At 38.3% G+C, this 15923-nt stretch overlaps 26 non-coding genes across 26 annotated transcripts; all 26 read right to left on the bottom strand.

Annotated features, from left to right (window-relative positions):
* Positions 1-155: 155 nt before the first annotated feature.
* Positions 156-228, bottom strand: trnav-cac (transfer RNA valine (anticodon CAC)). Its single transcript has one exon. It is a non-coding gene; the product is annotated as a tRNA-Val (tRNA).
* A 685-nt stretch (positions 229-913) lies between these two features.
* On the bottom strand, positions 914-986 carry trnav-aac (transfer RNA valine (anticodon AAC)). Its single transcript has one exon. It is a non-coding gene; the product is annotated as a tRNA-Val (tRNA).
* A 502-nt stretch (positions 987-1488) lies between these two features.
* trnav-cac (transfer RNA valine (anticodon CAC)) lies at positions 1489-1561 on the bottom strand. The gene has a single exon. It is a non-coding gene; the product is annotated as a tRNA-Val (tRNA).
* A 261-nt stretch (positions 1562-1822) lies between these two features.
* Positions 1823-1895, bottom strand: trnav-aac (transfer RNA valine (anticodon AAC)). Its single transcript has one exon. It is a non-coding gene; the product is annotated as a tRNA-Val (tRNA).
* A 491-nt stretch (positions 1896-2386) lies between these two features.
* On the bottom strand, positions 2387-2459 carry trnav-cac (transfer RNA valine (anticodon CAC)). Its single transcript has one exon. It is a non-coding gene; the product is annotated as a tRNA-Val (tRNA).
* Positions 2460-2720: 261 nt separating this feature from the next.
* trnav-aac (transfer RNA valine (anticodon AAC)) lies at positions 2721-2793 on the bottom strand. The gene has a single exon. It is a non-coding gene; the product is annotated as a tRNA-Val (tRNA).
* Positions 2794-3305: 512 nt separating this feature from the next.
* trnav-cac (transfer RNA valine (anticodon CAC)) lies at positions 3306-3378 on the bottom strand. The gene has a single exon. It is a non-coding gene; the product is annotated as a tRNA-Val (tRNA).
* A 261-nt stretch (positions 3379-3639) lies between these two features.
* trnav-aac (transfer RNA valine (anticodon AAC)) lies at positions 3640-3712 on the bottom strand. Its single transcript has one exon. It is a non-coding gene; the product is annotated as a tRNA-Val (tRNA).
* Positions 3713-4232: 520 nt separating this feature from the next.
* Positions 4233-4305, bottom strand: trnav-cac (transfer RNA valine (anticodon CAC)). Its single transcript has one exon. It is a non-coding gene; the product is annotated as a tRNA-Val (tRNA).
* A 261-nt stretch (positions 4306-4566) lies between these two features.
* trnav-aac (transfer RNA valine (anticodon AAC)) lies at positions 4567-4639 on the bottom strand. The gene has a single exon. It is a non-coding gene; the product is annotated as a tRNA-Val (tRNA).
* A 486-nt stretch (positions 4640-5125) lies between these two features.
* trnav-cac (transfer RNA valine (anticodon CAC)) lies at positions 5126-5198 on the bottom strand. Its single transcript has one exon. It is a non-coding gene; the product is annotated as a tRNA-Val (tRNA).
* A 261-nt stretch (positions 5199-5459) lies between these two features.
* trnav-uac (transfer RNA valine (anticodon UAC)) lies at positions 5460-5532 on the bottom strand. Its single transcript has one exon. It is a non-coding gene; the product is annotated as a tRNA-Val (tRNA).
* Positions 5533-6023: 491 nt separating this feature from the next.
* trnav-cac (transfer RNA valine (anticodon CAC)) lies at positions 6024-6096 on the bottom strand. The gene has a single exon. It is a non-coding gene; the product is annotated as a tRNA-Val (tRNA).
* An 825-nt stretch (positions 6097-6921) lies between these two features.
* On the bottom strand, positions 6922-6994 carry trnav-cac (transfer RNA valine (anticodon CAC)). Its single transcript has one exon. It is a non-coding gene; the product is annotated as a tRNA-Val (tRNA).
* A 261-nt stretch (positions 6995-7255) lies between these two features.
* trnav-aac (transfer RNA valine (anticodon AAC)) lies at positions 7256-7328 on the bottom strand. Its single transcript has one exon. It is a non-coding gene; the product is annotated as a tRNA-Val (tRNA).
* A 2104-nt stretch (positions 7329-9432) lies between these two features.
* Positions 9433-9505, bottom strand: trnav-cac (transfer RNA valine (anticodon CAC)). The gene has a single exon. It is a non-coding gene; the product is annotated as a tRNA-Val (tRNA).
* A 261-nt stretch (positions 9506-9766) lies between these two features.
* trnav-uac (transfer RNA valine (anticodon UAC)) lies at positions 9767-9839 on the bottom strand. The gene has a single exon. It is a non-coding gene; the product is annotated as a tRNA-Val (tRNA).
* A 502-nt stretch (positions 9840-10341) lies between these two features.
* trnav-cac (transfer RNA valine (anticodon CAC)) lies at positions 10342-10414 on the bottom strand. Its single transcript has one exon. It is a non-coding gene; the product is annotated as a tRNA-Val (tRNA).
* Positions 10415-10675: 261 nt separating this feature from the next.
* Positions 10676-10748, bottom strand: trnav-cac (transfer RNA valine (anticodon CAC)). Its single transcript has one exon. It is a non-coding gene; the product is annotated as a tRNA-Val (tRNA).
* A 491-nt stretch (positions 10749-11239) lies between these two features.
* Positions 11240-11312, bottom strand: trnav-cac (transfer RNA valine (anticodon CAC)). The gene has a single exon. It is a non-coding gene; the product is annotated as a tRNA-Val (tRNA).
* Positions 11313-11573: 261 nt separating this feature from the next.
* Positions 11574-11646, bottom strand: trnav-aac (transfer RNA valine (anticodon AAC)). The gene has a single exon. It is a non-coding gene; the product is annotated as a tRNA-Val (tRNA).
* A 497-nt stretch (positions 11647-12143) lies between these two features.
* On the bottom strand, positions 12144-12216 carry trnav-cac (transfer RNA valine (anticodon CAC)). Its single transcript has one exon. It is a non-coding gene; the product is annotated as a tRNA-Val (tRNA).
* A 261-nt stretch (positions 12217-12477) lies between these two features.
* trnav-uac (transfer RNA valine (anticodon UAC)) lies at positions 12478-12550 on the bottom strand. The gene has a single exon. It is a non-coding gene; the product is annotated as a tRNA-Val (tRNA).
* Positions 12551-13041: 491 nt separating this feature from the next.
* Positions 13042-13114, bottom strand: trnav-cac (transfer RNA valine (anticodon CAC)). Its single transcript has one exon. It is a non-coding gene; the product is annotated as a tRNA-Val (tRNA).
* Positions 13115-13939: 825 nt separating this feature from the next.
* On the bottom strand, positions 13940-14012 carry trnav-cac (transfer RNA valine (anticodon CAC)). Its single transcript has one exon. It is a non-coding gene; the product is annotated as a tRNA-Val (tRNA).
* Positions 14013-14273: 261 nt separating this feature from the next.
* Positions 14274-14346, bottom strand: trnav-aac (transfer RNA valine (anticodon AAC)). The gene has a single exon. It is a non-coding gene; the product is annotated as a tRNA-Val (tRNA).
* Positions 14347-15923: the final 1577 nt, after the last annotated feature.

Below are 15923 nucleotides of genomic sequence, written 5' to 3'. Positions count from 1 at the left end.
CTTGATGAATGAGAAGACCATTTAGGATTCTATCGAGTTCAAGAAATCCCTATGTTTGAAGAATATGTCACCATCAGCTTTAACAGGAAACACTTACAGACTGCCCTTGAATATGTTCTAATAACTGAACTGTAGCCAAACAAACAAGAATACTGTGGTTCTACTGGGGTTTGAACCCAGGACCTTCAGTGTGTGAGGCAGACGTGATGACCACTACACTATGGAACCATCAATGTGGGTTTTCCAGTATCAGGTTTGTTGCAATAAATGAAAAACTGACTAATATTTTTACATAATAGTTTGACAGAAAATATTTGACATCTTTCAAAATTCAATGTGGTCTACATCTAAAGTGAAGAACTTACGCATCACTAGCAGAGATCCTTAGCCTGGCAAGCCAGACTAAATAAATGTATTATTTAGTCTGGCCACGCTCCATTGACGGCTCTCGGTTGTGGGGCGGGTTCTACGGTTGTCTTTCAAATGATCTCCGCATGCTACTGGACAATGAATGTGACATACTCTTGTTTCACTCTGTTGCATCATCCCACCCACCAGGCATATAGAGTGCCCTGATTGGCCCACAAAGCGGATAAAGCTCTGTGATTTGTTCACTAAGCAGATAGAGCACTATGATTGGCCCACCATTATGGACCAATCACAGCTCTTTATGTGTTTGAAACCCCTCTAGAGAGCTGTGATTGGCTAGCCAGAGTCCTGGTAGGAGCTGTGGAGGTTCCAATGGAGCATGCCTAGACCAAACTTTGCAAAGCAAGAATTTGGTCTAGTTCACTAGGCTAAGAGATCCTGAAAGCTGAATTATGGAATTGTCATCTCTGATTGAAAAAGTCCTACCAGTTTACTCAAATATGGAATGAAAAAGTGCATGAGCACAATATAGCAATCTCTTTAGTGGTTCCACTGGGGATTGAACCCAGAACCTTCTGTGTGTTAGACAGATGTGATGACCATTACACCATGGAACCTTGCTTCAACCTTGCTTCAAAACATTTTATATAGAAGGAACAATCCAAAAAGAGAAGTACGTTGAGCATAAAGAGTTGTTACTGAAGCCAGCTTAAGTCACTTTACGCTTTAGGAATGGAACCCCAGAAGAAGACTCTTGTTTTTTCTTTGCTGCTCTCAAAACATCAATTGATCACTTTAGTAAGAATACACCAATGCAAGGAACTGGTACAATTTACATTATTTAAAATTAAGCTATATATACATTCTTTTGCATTTATATTTATGGGGTGACAACACTGTCAAAAATCGATTCCATCCTGGGAAATGTCTTTGGTTCTTTTGTAATTCCATTAGTGACTTTCGTCTTGATGAATGAGAAGACCATTTAGGATTCTATCGAGTTCAAGAAATCCCTATGTTTGAAGAATATGTCACCATCAGCTTTAACAGGAAACACTTACAGACTTCCCTTGAATATGTTCTAATAACTGAACTGTAGCCAAACAATCAAGATTTCTGTGGTTCCACTGGGGTTTGAACCAAGGACATTCCGCGTGTGAGGCAGACGTGATGACCACTACACTATGGAACCATCAATGTGGCTTTTATAGTATCATGTTTGTTGCAATAAATAAAAAACTGACTAATATTTTTACATAATAGTTTGACAGAAAATATTTGACATCTTTCAAAATTCAATGTGGCCTACATCTAAAGTGAAGAACTTACGCATCACTAGCAGAGATCATGAAAGCTGAATTATGGAATTGTCATCTCTGATTGAAAAAGTCCTACCAGTTTACTCAAATATGGAATGAAAAAGTGCATGAGAAAAACTTATCAAACTCTTGAGTGGTTCCACTGGGGATTGAACCCAGAGCCTTCTGTGTGTTAGACAGATGTGATGACCATTACACCATGGAACCTTGCTTCAAAACATTTTATATAGAAGGAACAATCCAAAAAGAGAAGTACGTTGAGCATAAAGAGTTGTTACTGAAGCCAGCTTAAGTCACTTTACGCTTTAGGAATGGAACCACGGAAGAAGTCTCTTGTTTTTTGTTTCCTGCCCTCAAAACATCAATTGATCACTTTAGTAAGAAAACACCAATGCAAGGAACTGGTACAATGTACATTATTTAAAATTAAGCTACATATACATTCTTTTGCATTTATATTCATGGGGTGACAACACTGTCAAATATCGATACCATCCTGGGAAATGTCTTTGGTTCTTTTGTAATTCCATTAGTGACTTTCGTCTTGATGAATGAGAAGACCATTTAGGATTCTATCGAGTTCAAGAAATCCCTATGTTTGAAGAATATGTCACCATCAGGTTCAACAGGAAACACTAACAGACTGCCCTTGAATATGTTCTAATAACTGAACTGTAGCCAAACAATGAAGATTACTGTGGTTCCACTGGGGTTTGAACCCAGGACCTTCCGCGTGTGAGGCAGACGTGATGACCACTACACTATGGAACCATCAACGTGGCTTTTCCAGTATCAGGTTTGTTGCAATAAATGAAAAACTGACTAATATTTTTACATAATAGTTTGACAGAAAATATTTGACATCTTTCAAAATTTAATGTGGTCTACATCTAAAGTGAAGAACTTACGCATCACTAGCAGAGATCCCGAAAGCTGAATTATGGAATTGTCATCTCTGACTGAAAAAGTCCTACCAGTTTACTCAAATATGGAATGAAAAAGTTTATGAGCACAACTTAGCAATCTCTTTAGAGGTTCCACTGGGGATTGAACCCAGAGCCTTCTGTGTGTTATACAGATGTGATGACCATTACACCATGAAACCTTGCTTCAATTTGCTTCAACCTTGCTTCAAAACATTTTATATAGAAGGAACAATCCAAAAAGAGAAGTACGTTGAGCATAAAGAGTTGTTACTGAAGCCAGCTTAAGTGACTTTACGCTTTAGGAATGGAAGCCCAGAAGAAGTCTCTTGTTTTTTGTTTCCTGCCCTAAAAACATCAATTGATCACTTTAGAAAGAATACACCAATGCAAGGAACTGGTACAATGTACATTATTTAAAATTAAGCTATAGATGCATTCTTTTGCTTTTACAATTATGGGGTGACAACACTGTCAAAAAATGATTCCAGCCAGGAAAATCTGTTAGAATCTTTTGTAATTTTATTAGTGACTTTCGTCTTAATGAATGAGAAGACCATATTGGATTCTATCGAGTTCAAGAAATCCCTATGTTTGAAGAATATGTCACCATCATCTTTAACAGGGAACACTTACAGACTGCCCTTGAAAATGTTCTAATAACTGAACTGTAGCCAAACAATCAAGATTACTGTGGTTCCACTGGGGTTTGAACCCAGGACCTTCTGCGTGTGAGGCAGACGTGATGACCACTACACTATGGAACAATCAATGTGACTTTTCCAGTATCAGGTTTGTTGCAATAAATGAAAAACTGACTAATATTTTTACATAATAATTTGACAGAAAATATTTGACATCTTTCAAAATTGAATGTGGTCTACATCTAAAGTGAAGAACTTATGCATCACTAGCAGAGATCCTGAAAGCTGAATTATGGAATTGTGATCTCTGATTGAAAAAGTCCTACCAGTTTACTCAAATATGGAATGAAAAAGTGCATGAGCACAACTTAGCAATCTCTTTAGTGGTTCCACTGGGGATTGAACCCAGAACCTTCTGTGTGTTAGACAGATGTGATGACGATTACACCATAGAACATTGCTTCAAATTGTTTTATATAGAAGGTACAATCCAAAAAGAGAAGTACGTTGAGCATAAAGAGTTGTTAGATGTACGTTGAGCATAAAGAGTTGTTACTGAAGCCAGCTTAAGTCACTTTACGCTTTAGGAATGCACCCCAGAAGAAGTCTCTTGTTTTTTGTTTCCTGCCCTCAAAACATCAATTGATCACTTTAGTAAGAATACACCAATGCAAGGAACTGGTACAATGTACATTATTTAAAAATAAGCTATATATATACATTCTTTTGCATTTATATTTATGGGGTGACAACACTTTCAATTATCGATTCCATCCTGGGAAATGTCTTTGGTTCTTTTGTAATTCCATTAGTGACTTTCGTTTTGATGAATGAGAAGACCATTTAGGATTCTATCGAGGTCAAGAAATCCCTTTGTTTGAAGAATATGTCACCATCAGCTTTAACAGGAAACTCTTACAGACTACCCTTGAATATGTTCTAATAACTGAACTGTAGCCAAACAAACAAGATGACTGTGGTTCCACTGGGGTTTGAACCCAGGACCTTCCGCGTGTGAGGCAGACGTGATGACCACTACACTATGGAACCATCAATGTGGCTTTTCCAGTATCAGGTTTGTTGCAATAAATGAAAAACTGACTAAAATTTTTACATAATAGTTTGACAGAAAATATTTGACATCTTTCAAAATTCAATGTGGTCTACATCTAAAGTGAAGAACTTACGCATCACTAGCAGAGATCCTGAAAGCTGAATTATGGAATTGTCATCTCTGATTGAAAAAGTCCTACCAGTTTACTCAAATATGGAATGAAAAAGTGCATGAGCAAAACTTAGCAATCTCTTTAGTGGTTCCACTGGGGATTGAACCCAGAGCCTTCTGTGTGTTAGACAGATGTGATGACCATTACACCATGGAACCTTGCTTCAACCTTGCTTCAAAACATTTTATATAGAAGGAACAATCCAAAAAGAGAAGTACGTTGAGCATAAAGAGTTGTTACTGAAGCCAGCTTAAGTCACTTTATGCTTTAGGAATGGAACCCCAGAAGAAGACTCTTGTTTTTTGTTTGCTGCTCTCAAAACATCAATTGATGACTTTAGTAAGAATACACCAATGCAAGGAACTGGTACAATGTACATTATTTAAATTTAAGCTATATATACATTCTCTTGCATTTATATTCATGGGGTGACAACACTGTCAAAAATCGATTCCATCCTGGGAAATGTCTTTGGTTCTTTTGTAATTCCATTAGTGACTTTTGTCTTGATGAATGAGAAGACCATTTAGGATTCTATCGAGTTCAAGAAATCCCTATGTTTGAAGAATATGTCACCATCAGCTACAGACTGCCCTTGAATATGTTCTAATAACTGAACTGTAGCCAAACAATAAAGATTTCTGTGGTTCCACTGGGGTTTGAACCCAGGACCTTCCGCGTGTGAGGCAAACGTGATGACCACTACACTATGGAACCGTCAAATGAACTTTTCCAGTTTCAGGTTTGTTGCAATAAATGAAAAACTGACTAATATTTTTACATAATAGTTTGACAGAAAATATTTGACATCTTTCAAAATTCAATGTGGTCTACATCTAAAGTGAAGAACTTACGCATCACTAGCAGAGATCCTGAAAGCTGAATTATGGAATTGTCATCTCTGATTGAAAAAGTCCTTCCAGTTTACTCAAATATGGAATGAAAAGGTGCATGAGCACAGTTTAGCAATTTCTTTAGTGGTTCCACTGGGGATTGAACCCAGAATCTTCTGTGTGTAAGACAGATGTGATGACCTTTACACCATGGAACCTTGCTTCAAAACATTATATATAGAAGGAACAATCCAAAAATAGATGTACGTTGAGCATAAAGAGTTGTTACTGAAGCCAGCTTAAGTCACTTTACGCTTTAGGAATGGAACCCCAGAAGAAGTCTCTTGTTTTTTGTTCCCTGCCCTCAAAACATCAATTGATCACTTTAGTAAGAATTCACCAATGCAAGGAACTGGTACAATGTACATTATTTAAAATTAAGCTATAGATACATTCTTTTGCATTTATATTTATGGGGTGACAACACTGTCAAATATCGATTCCATCCTGGGAAATGTCTTTGGTTCTTTTGTAATTCCATTAGTGACTTTCGTCTTGATGAATGAGAAGACCATTTAGGATTCTATCGAGTTCAAGAAATCCCTATGTTTGAATAATATGTCACCATCATCTTTCACAGGGAACAGTTACAGACTGCCCTTGAAAATGTTCTAATAACTGAACTGTAGCGAAACAATCAAGATTACTGTGGTTCCACTGGGGTTTGAACCCAGGACCTTCTGCGTGTGAGGCAGACGTGATGACCACTACACTATGGAACCATCAATGTGTCTTTTCCAGTATCAGGTTTGTTGCAATAAATGAAAAACTGACTAATATTTTTACATAATAATTTGACAGAAAATATTTGACATCTTTCAAAATTGAATGTGGTCTACATCTAAACTGAAGAACTTATGCATCACTAGCAGAGATCCTGAAAGCTGAATTATGGAATTGTCATCTCTGATTGAAAAAGTCCTACCAGTTTACTCAAATATGGAATGAAAAAGTGCATGAGCACAACTTATCAATCTCTTTAGTGGTTCCACTGGGGATTGAACCCAGAACCTTCGGTGTGTTAGACAGATGTGATGACCATAAAACCATGGAACCTTGCTTCAAATTGTTTTATATAGAAGGTACAATCCAAAAAGAGAAGTACGTTGAGCATAAAGAGTTGTTACTGAAGCCAGCTTAAGTCACTTTACGCTTTAGGAATGGAACCCCAGAAGAAGACTCTTGTTTTTTGTTTGCTGCTCTCAAAACATCAATTGATCACTTTAGTAAGAATACACCAATGCAAGGAACTGGTACAATGTACATTATTTAAAATTAAGCTATATATACATTCTTTTGCATTTATATTTATGGGGTGACAACACTGTCAAAAATCGATTCCATCCTGGGAAATGTCTTTGGTTCTTTTGTAATTCCATTAGTGACTTTCGTCTTGATGAATGAGAAGACCATTTAGGATTCTATCGAGTTCAAGAAATCCCTATGTTTGAAGAATATGTCACCATCAGCTTTAACAGGAAACACTTACAGACTGCCCTTGAATATGTTCTAATAACTGAACTGTAGCCAAACAAACAAGAAAACTGTGGTTCCACTGGGGTTTGAACCCAGGACCTTCCGCGTGTGAGGCAGACGTGATGACCACTACACTATGGAACCATCAATGTGGGTTTTCCAGTATCAGGTTTGTTGCAATAAATGAAAAACTGACCAATATTTTTACATAATAGTTTGACAGAAAATATTTGACATCTTTCAAAATTCAATGTGGCCTACATCTAAAGTGAAGAACTTACGCAACACTAGCAGAGATCCTGAAAGCTGAATTATGGAATTGTCATCTCTGATTGAAAAAGTCCTACCAGTTTACTCAAATATGGAATGAAAAAGTGCATGAGAACAACTTATCAAATTCTTTAGTGGTTCCACTGGGGATTGAACCCAGAGCCTTCTGTGTGTTAGACAGATGTGATGACCATTACACCATGGAACCTTGCTTCAAAACATTTTATATACAGGTGCTGGCCAGTAAATTAGAATTTCATCAAAAGGTTGAAAATATTTCAGTAATTCCATTCAAAACGTGAAACTTGTACATTATATTCATGCAATGCACACAGACCAATGTATTTCCGATGTTTATTACATTTAAATTTGATATTTATAGGTGACAACCAATGAAAACATCAAATCTGGTATCTCAGAAAATTAGAATATTCTAAAGGCCAATGAAAAAATGTTTGTTTCTCTAATGTTGGCCAACTGAAAAGAATGAACATGAAAAGAATGTGCATGTATAGCACTCAATACTTAGTCGGGGCTCCTTTTGCCTCAATAACTGCAGTAATGCGGCGTGGCATGGACTCGATCAGTCTGTGGCACTGCTTAGGTGTTATGAGAGCCCAGGTTGCTCTGATAGTCGTCTTCAGCTCCTCTGCATTGTTGGGTCTAGCGTATTGCATCCTCCGCTTCACAATACCCCATAGATTTTCTATGGGGTTAAGGTCAGGCGAGTTTGCTGGCCAATCAAGGACAGGGATACCATGGTCCTTGAACCAGGTGCTGGTGGTTTTGGCACTGTGTGCAGGTGCCAAGTCCTGTTGAAAGGTGAAGTCTGCATCCCCATAAAGTTGGTCAGCAGCAGGAAGCATGAAGTGCTCTAAAACTTCCTGGTAGACGGCTGCATTGACCCTGGACCTCAGGAAACAGAGTGGGCCAACACCGGCAGATGACATGGCACCCCACACCATCACTGACGGTGGAAACTTTACACTGGACCTCATGCAACGTGGATTCTGTGCTTCTCCGCTCTTCCTCCAGACTCTGGGTCCTTGATTTCCAAAGGAAATGCAGAACTTGCTTTCATCAGAAAACATAACTTTGGACCACTCAGCATCAGTCCAGTCCTTTTTGTCCTTGGCCCAGGCGAGACGCTTCTTGCGCTGTTTCTTGTTCAAGAGTGGCTTGACACACGGAATGCGACACCTGAATCCCATGTCTTTCATGAGTCTCCTCGTGGTGGTTCTTGAAGCGCTGACTCCAGCTGCAGTCCACTCTTTGTGGATCTCCCCCACATTTTTGAATGGGTTTGTCGTCACAATTCTCTGCAGGGTGCGGTTATCCCTAGAGCTTGTACACTTTTTTCTACCACATTTTTTCCGTCCCTTCGCCTGTCTGTTAATGTGCTTGGACACAGAGCTCTGCGAACAGCCAGCTTCTTTAGCAATCACCTTTTGTGTCTTGCCCTCCTTGTGCAAGGTGTCAATGATTGTCTTTTGGACAGCTGTTAAGTCAGAAGTCTTCCCCATGATTGTGGTGCCTTCAAAACAAGACTGAGGGACCTTTTAAAGGCCTTTGCAGGTGTTTTGAGTAAATCAGCTGATTAGAGTGGCAGCAGGTGTCTTCTATATTCAGCCTTTTCAGAATATTCTAATTTTTTGAGATACCAAATTTGGAGTTTTCATTAGTTGTCACTTATGAATATCAAATTTAAATGTAATGAACATTGGAAATACATTGGTCTGTGTGCATTGCATGAATATAATGTACATGTTTCACGTTTTGAATGGAATTACTGAAATATTTTCAACCTTTTGATGATATTCTAATTTACTGGCCAGCACCTGTAGAAGGAACAATCCAAAAAGAGAAGTACGTTGAGCATAAAGAGTTGTTACTGAAGCTAGCTTAAGTCACTTTACGCTTTAGGAATGGAACCCCAGAAGAAGTCTCTTGTTTTTTGTTTCCTGCCCTCAAAACATCAATTGATCACTTTAGTAAGAATACACCAATGCAAGGAACTGGTACAATGTACATTATTTAAAATTAAGCTATATATACATTCTTTTGCATTTATATTTATGGGGTGACAACACTTTCAATTATCGATTCCATCCTGGGAAATGTCTTTGGTTCTTTTGTAATTCCATTAGTGACTTTCGTCTTGATGAATGAGAAGACCATTTAGGATTCTATCGAGTTCAAGAAATCCCTATGTTTGAAGAATATGTCACCATCAGCTTTAACAGGAAACACTTACAGACTGCCCTTGAATATGTTCTAATAACTGAACTGTAGCCAAACAAACAAGATTACTGTGGTTCCACTGGGGTTTGAACCCAGGACCTTCCGCGTGTGAGGCAGACGTGATGACCACTACACTATGGAACCATCAATGTGACTTTTCCAGTATCAGGTTTGTTGCAATAAATGAAAAACTGACTAATATTTTTACATAATAATTTGACAGAAAATATTTGACATCTTTCAAAATTGAATGTGGTCTACATCTAAAGTGAAGAACTTATGCATCACTAGCAGAGATCCTGAAAGCTGAATTATGGAATTGTAATCTCTGATTGAAAAAGTCCTACCAGTTTACTCAAATATGGAATGAAAAGATGCATGAGCACAACTTAGCAATTTCTTTAGTGGTTCCACTGGGGATTGAACCCAGAACCTTCTGTGTGTAAGACAGATGTGATGACCATTACACCATGGAACCTTGCTTCAACCTTGCTTCAAAACATTTTATATAGAAGGAACAATCCAAAAAGAGAAGTACGTTGAGCATAAAGAGTTGTTACTGAAGCCAGCTTAAGTCACTTTACGCTTTAGGAATGGAACCCCAGAAGAAGTCTCTTGTTTTTTGTTTGCTGCTCTCAAAACATCAATTGATCACTTTAGTAAGAATACACCAATGCAAGGAACTGGTACAATGTACATTATTTAAATTTAAGCTATATATACATTCTTTTGCATTTATATTTATGGGGTGACAACACTGTCAAAAATCGTTTCCATCCTGGGAAATGTCTTTGGTTCTTTTGTAATTCCATTAGTGACTTTCGTCTTGATGAATGAGAAGACCATTTAGGATTCTATCGAGTTCAAGAAATCCCTATGTTTGAAGAATATGTCACCATCAGCTTTAACAGGAAACACTTACAGACTTCCCTTGAATATGTTCTAATATCTGAACTGTAGCCAAACAATCAAGATTTCTGTGGTTCCACTGGGGTTTGAACCCAGGACCTTCCGCATGTGAGGCAGACGTGATGACCACTACACTATGGAACCATCAATGTGGCTTTTCCAGTATCAGGTTTGTTGCAATAAATGAAAAACTGACTAATATTTTTACATAATAGTTTGACAGAAAATATTTGACATCTTTCAAAATTCAATGTGGCCTACATCTAAAGTGAAGAACTTACGCATCACTAGCAGAGATCCTGAAAGCTGAATTATGGAATTGTCATCTCTGATTGAAAAAGTCCTACCAGTTTACTCAAATATGGAATGAAAAAGTGCATGAGAACAACTTATCAAACTCTTTAGTGGTTCCACTGGGGATTGAACCCAGAGCCTTCTGTGTGTGAGACAGATGTGATGACCATTACACCATGGAACCGTGCTTCAAAACATTTTATATAGAAGGAACAATCCAAAAAGAGAAGTACGTTGAGCATAAAGAGTTGTTACTGAAGCCAGCTTAAGTCAATTTACGCTTTAGGAATGGAACCACGAAAGAAGTCTCTTGTTTTTTGTTTCCTGCCCTCAAAACATCAATTGATCACTTTAGTAAGAATACACCAATGCAAGGAACTGGTACAATGTACATTATTTAAAATTAAGCTATATATAGATTCTTTTGCATTTATATTTATGGGGTGACAACACTGTCAAATATCGATTCCATCCTGGGAAATGTCTTTGGTTCTTTTGTAATTCCATTAGTGACTTTCGTCTTGATGAATGAGAAGACCATTTAGGATTCTATCGAGTTCAAGAAATCCCTATGTTTGAAGAATATGTCACCATCAGGTTTACCAGGAAACACTTACAGACTGCCCTTGAATATGTTCTAATAACTGAACTGTAGCCAAACAATCAAGATTTCTGTGGTTCCACTGGGGCTTGAACCCAGGACCTTCCGCGTGTGAGGCAGACGTGATGACCACTACACTATGGAACCATCAATGTGGCCTTTCCAGTATCAGGTTTGTTGCAATAAATGAAAAACTGACTAATATTTTTACATAATAGTTTGACAGAAAATATTTGACATCTTTCAAAATTCAATGTGGTCTACATCTAAAGTGAAGAACTTACGCATCACTAGCAGAGATCCTGAAAGCTGAATTATGGAATTGTCATCTCTGACTGAAAAAGTCCTACCTGTTTACTCAAATATGGAATGAAAAAGTGCATGAGCACAACTTAGCAATCTCTTTAGTGGTTCCACTGGGGACTGAACCCAGAGCCTTCTGTGTGTTAGACAGATGTGATGACCATTACACCATAGAACCTTGCTTCAACCTTGCTTCAACCTTGTTTCAAAACATTTTATATAGAAGGAACAATCCAAAAAGAGAAGTACGTTGAGCATAAAGAGTTGTTACTGAAGCCAGCTTAAGTCACTTTACGCTTTAGGAATGGAACCCCAGAAGAAGTCTCTTGTTTTTTGTTTCCTGCCCTCAAAACATCAATTGATGACTTTAGTAAGAATACACCAATGCAAGGAACTGGTACAATGTACATTATTTAAATTTAAGCTATATATACATTCTCTTGCATTTATATTCATGGGGTGACAACACTGTCAAAAATCGATTCCATCCTGGGAAATGTCTTTGGTTCTTTTGTAATTCCATTAGTGACTTTTGTCTTGATGAATGAGAAGACCATTTAGGATTCTATCGAGTTCAAGAAATCCCTATGTTTGAAGAATATGTCACCATCAGCTACAGACTGCCCTTGAATATGTTCTAATAACTGAACTGTAGCCAAACAATAAAGATTTCTGTGGTTCCACTGGGGTTTGAACCCAGGACCTTCCGCGTGTGAGGCAAACGTGATGACCACTACACTATGGAACCGTCAAATGAACTTTTCCAGTTTCAGGTTTGTTGCAATAAATGAAAAACTGACTAATATTTTTACATAATAGTTTGACAGAAAATATTTGACATCTTTCAAAATTCAATGTGGTCTACATCTAAAGTGAAGAACTTACGCATCACTAGCAGAGATCCTGAAAGCTGAATTATGGAATTGTCATCTCTGATTGAAAAAGTCCTTCCAGTTTACTCAAATATGGAATGAAAAGGTGCATGAGCACAGTTTAGCAATTTCTTTAGTGGTTCCACTGGGGATTGAACCCAGAATCTTCTGTGTGTAAGACAGATGTGATGACCTTTACACCATGGAACCTTGCTTCAAAACATTATATATAGAAGGAACAATCCAAAAATAGATGTACGTTGAGCATAAAGAGTTGTTACTGAAGCCAGCTTAAGTCACTTTACGCTTTAGGAATGGAACCCCAGAAGAAGTCTCTTGTTTTTTGTTCCCTGCCCTCAAAACATCAATTGATCACTTTAGTAAGAATTCACCAATGCAAGGAACTGGTACAATGTACATTATTTAAAATTAAGCTATAGATACATTCTTTTGCATTTATATTTATGGGGTGACAACACTGTCAAATATCGATTCCATCCTGGGAAATGTCTTTGGTTCTTTTGTAATTCCATTAGTGACTTTCGTCTTGATGAATGAGAAGACCATTTAGGATTCTATCGAGTTCAAGAAATCCCTATGTTTGAATAATATGTCACCATCATCTTTCACAGGGAACAGTTACAGACTGCCCTTGAAAATGTTCTAATAACTGAACTGTAGCGAAACAATCAAGATTACTGTGGTTCCACTGGGGTTTGAACCCAGGACCTTCTGCGTGTGAGGCAGACGTGATGACCACTACACTATGGAACCATCAATGTGTCTTTTCCAGTATCAGGTTTGTTGCAATAAATGAAAAACTGACTAATATTTTTACATAATAATTTGACAGAAAATATTTGACATCTTTCAAAATTGAATGTGGTCTACATCTAAACTGAAGAACTTATGCATCACTAGCAGAGATCCTGAAAGCTGAATTATGGAATTGTCATCTCTGATTGAAAAAGTCCTACCAGTTTACTCAAATATGGAATGAAAAAGTGCATGAGCACAACTTATCAATCTCTTTAGTGGTTCCACTGGGGATTGAACCCAGAACCTTCGGTGTGTTAGACAGATGTGATGACCATAAAACCATGGAACCTTGCTTCAAATTGTTTTATATAGAAGGTACAATCCAAAAAGAGAAGTACGTTGAGCATAAAGAGTTGTTACTGAAGCCAGCTTAAGTCACTTTACGCTTTAGGAATGGAACCCCAGAAGAAGACTCTTGTTTTTTGTTTGCTGCTCTCAAAACATCAATTGATCACTTTAGTAAGAATACACCAATGCAAGGAACTGGTACAATGTACATTATTTAAAATTAAGCTATATATACATTCTTTTGCATTTATATTTATGGGGTGACAACACTGTCAAAAATCGATTCCATCCTGGGAAATGTCTTTGGTTCTTTTGTAATTCCATTAGTGACTTTCGTCTTGATGAATGAGAAGACCATTTAGGATTCTATCGAGTTCAAGAAATCCCTATGTTTGAAGAATATGTCACCATCAGCTTTAACAGGAAACACTTACAGACTGCCCTTGAATATGTTCTAATAACTGAACTGTAGCCAAACAAACAAGAAAACTGTGGTTCCACTGGGGTTTGAACCCAGGACCTTCCGCGTGTGAGGCAGACGTGATGACCACTACACTATGGAACCATCAATGTGGGTTTTCCAGTATCAGGTTTGTTGCAATAAATGAAAAACTGACCAATATTTTTACATAATAGTTTGACAGAAAATATTTGACATCTTTCAAAATTCAATGTGGCCTACATCTAAAGTGAAGAACTTACGCAACACTAGCAGAGATCCTGAAAGCTGAATTATGGAATTGTCATCTCTGATTGAAAAAGTCCTACCAGTTTACTCAAATATGGAATGAAAAAGTGCATGAGAACAACTTATCAAACTCTTTAGTGGTTCCACTGGGGATTGAACCCAGAGCCTTCTGTGTGTTAGACAGATGTGATGACCATTACACCATGGAACCTTGCTTCAAAACATTTTATATACAGGTGCTGGCCAGTAAATTAGAATTTCATCAAAAGGTTGAAAATATTTCAGTAATTCCATTCAAAACGTGAAACTTGTACATTATATTCATGCAATGCACACAGACCAATGTATTTCCGATGTTTATTACATTTAAATTTGATATTTATAGGTGACAACCAATGAAAACATCAAATCTGGTATCTCAGAAAATTAGAATATTCTAAAGGCCAATGAAAAAATGTTTGTTTCTCTAATGTTGGCCAACTGAAAAGAATGAACATGAAAAGAATGTGCATGTATAGCACTCAATACTTAGTCGGGGCTCCTTTTGCCTCAATAACTGCAGTAATGCGGCGTGGCATGGACTCGATCAGTCTGTGGCACTGCTTAGGTGTTATGAGAGCCCAGGTTGCTCTGATAGTCGTCTTCAGCTCCTCTGCATTGTTGGGTCTAGCGTATTGCATCCTCCGCTTCACAATACCCCATAGATTTTCTATGGGGTTAAGGTCAGGCGAGTTTGCTGGCCAATCAAGGACAGGGATACCATGGTCCTTGAACCAGGTGCTGGTGGTTTTGGCACTGTGTGCAGGTGCCAAGTCCTGTTGAAAGGTGAAGTCTGCATCCCCATAAAGTTGGTCAGCAGCAGGAAGCATGAAGTGCTCTAAAACTTCCTGGTAGACGGCTGCATTGACCCTGGACCTCAGGAAACAGAGTGGGCCAACACCGGCAGATGACATGGCACCCCACACCATCACTGACGGTGGAAACTTTACACTGGACCTCATGCAACGTGGATTCTGTGCTTCTCCGCTCTTCCTCCAGACTCTGGGTCCTTGATTTCCAAAGGAAATGCAGAACTTGCTTTCATCAGAAAACATAACTTTGGACCACTCAGCATCAGTCCAGTCCTTTTTGTCCTTGGCCCAGGCGAGACGCTTCTTGCGCTGTTTCTTGTTCAAGAGTGGCTTGACACACGGAATGCGACACCTGAATCCCATGTCTTTCATGAGTCTCCTCGTGGTGGTTCTTGAAGCGCTGACTCCAGCTGCAGTCCACTCTTTGTGGATCTCCCCCACATTTTTGAATGGGTTTGTCGTCACAATTCTCTGCAGGGTGCGGTTATCCCTAGAGCTTGTACACTTTTTTCTACCACATTTTTTCCGTCCCTTCGCCTGTCTGTTAATGTGCTTGGACACAGAGCTCTGCGAACAGCCAGCTTCTTTAGCAATCACCTTTTGTGTCTTGCCCTCCTTGTGCAAGGTGTCAATGATTGTCTTTTGGACAGCTGTTAAGTCAGAAGTCTTCCCCATGATTGTGGTGCCTTCAAAACAAGACTGAGGGACCTTTTAAAGGCCTTTGCAGGTGTTTTGAGTAAATCAGCTGATTAGAGTGGCAGCAGGTGTCTTCTATATTCAGCCTTTTCAGAATATTCTAATTTTTTGAGATACCAAATTTGGAGTTTTCATTAGTTGTCACTTATGAATATCAAATTTAAATGTAATGAACATTGGAAATACATTGGTCTGTGTGCATTGCATGAATATAATGTACATGTTTCACGTTTTGAATGGA

This window comes from Nothobranchius furzeri, chromosome 14 (genome assembly GCF_043380555.1).
Source record: "Nothobranchius furzeri strain GRZ-AD chromosome 14, NfurGRZ-RIMD1, whole genome shotgun sequence".
Lineage (NCBI taxonomy): Eukaryota > Metazoa > Chordata > Actinopteri > Cyprinodontiformes > Nothobranchiidae > Nothobranchius > Nothobranchius furzeri.
The sequence above is the reverse complement of the archived record's forward strand: the minus strand, read 5'-3'. Positions and strand labels throughout refer to the sequence as shown.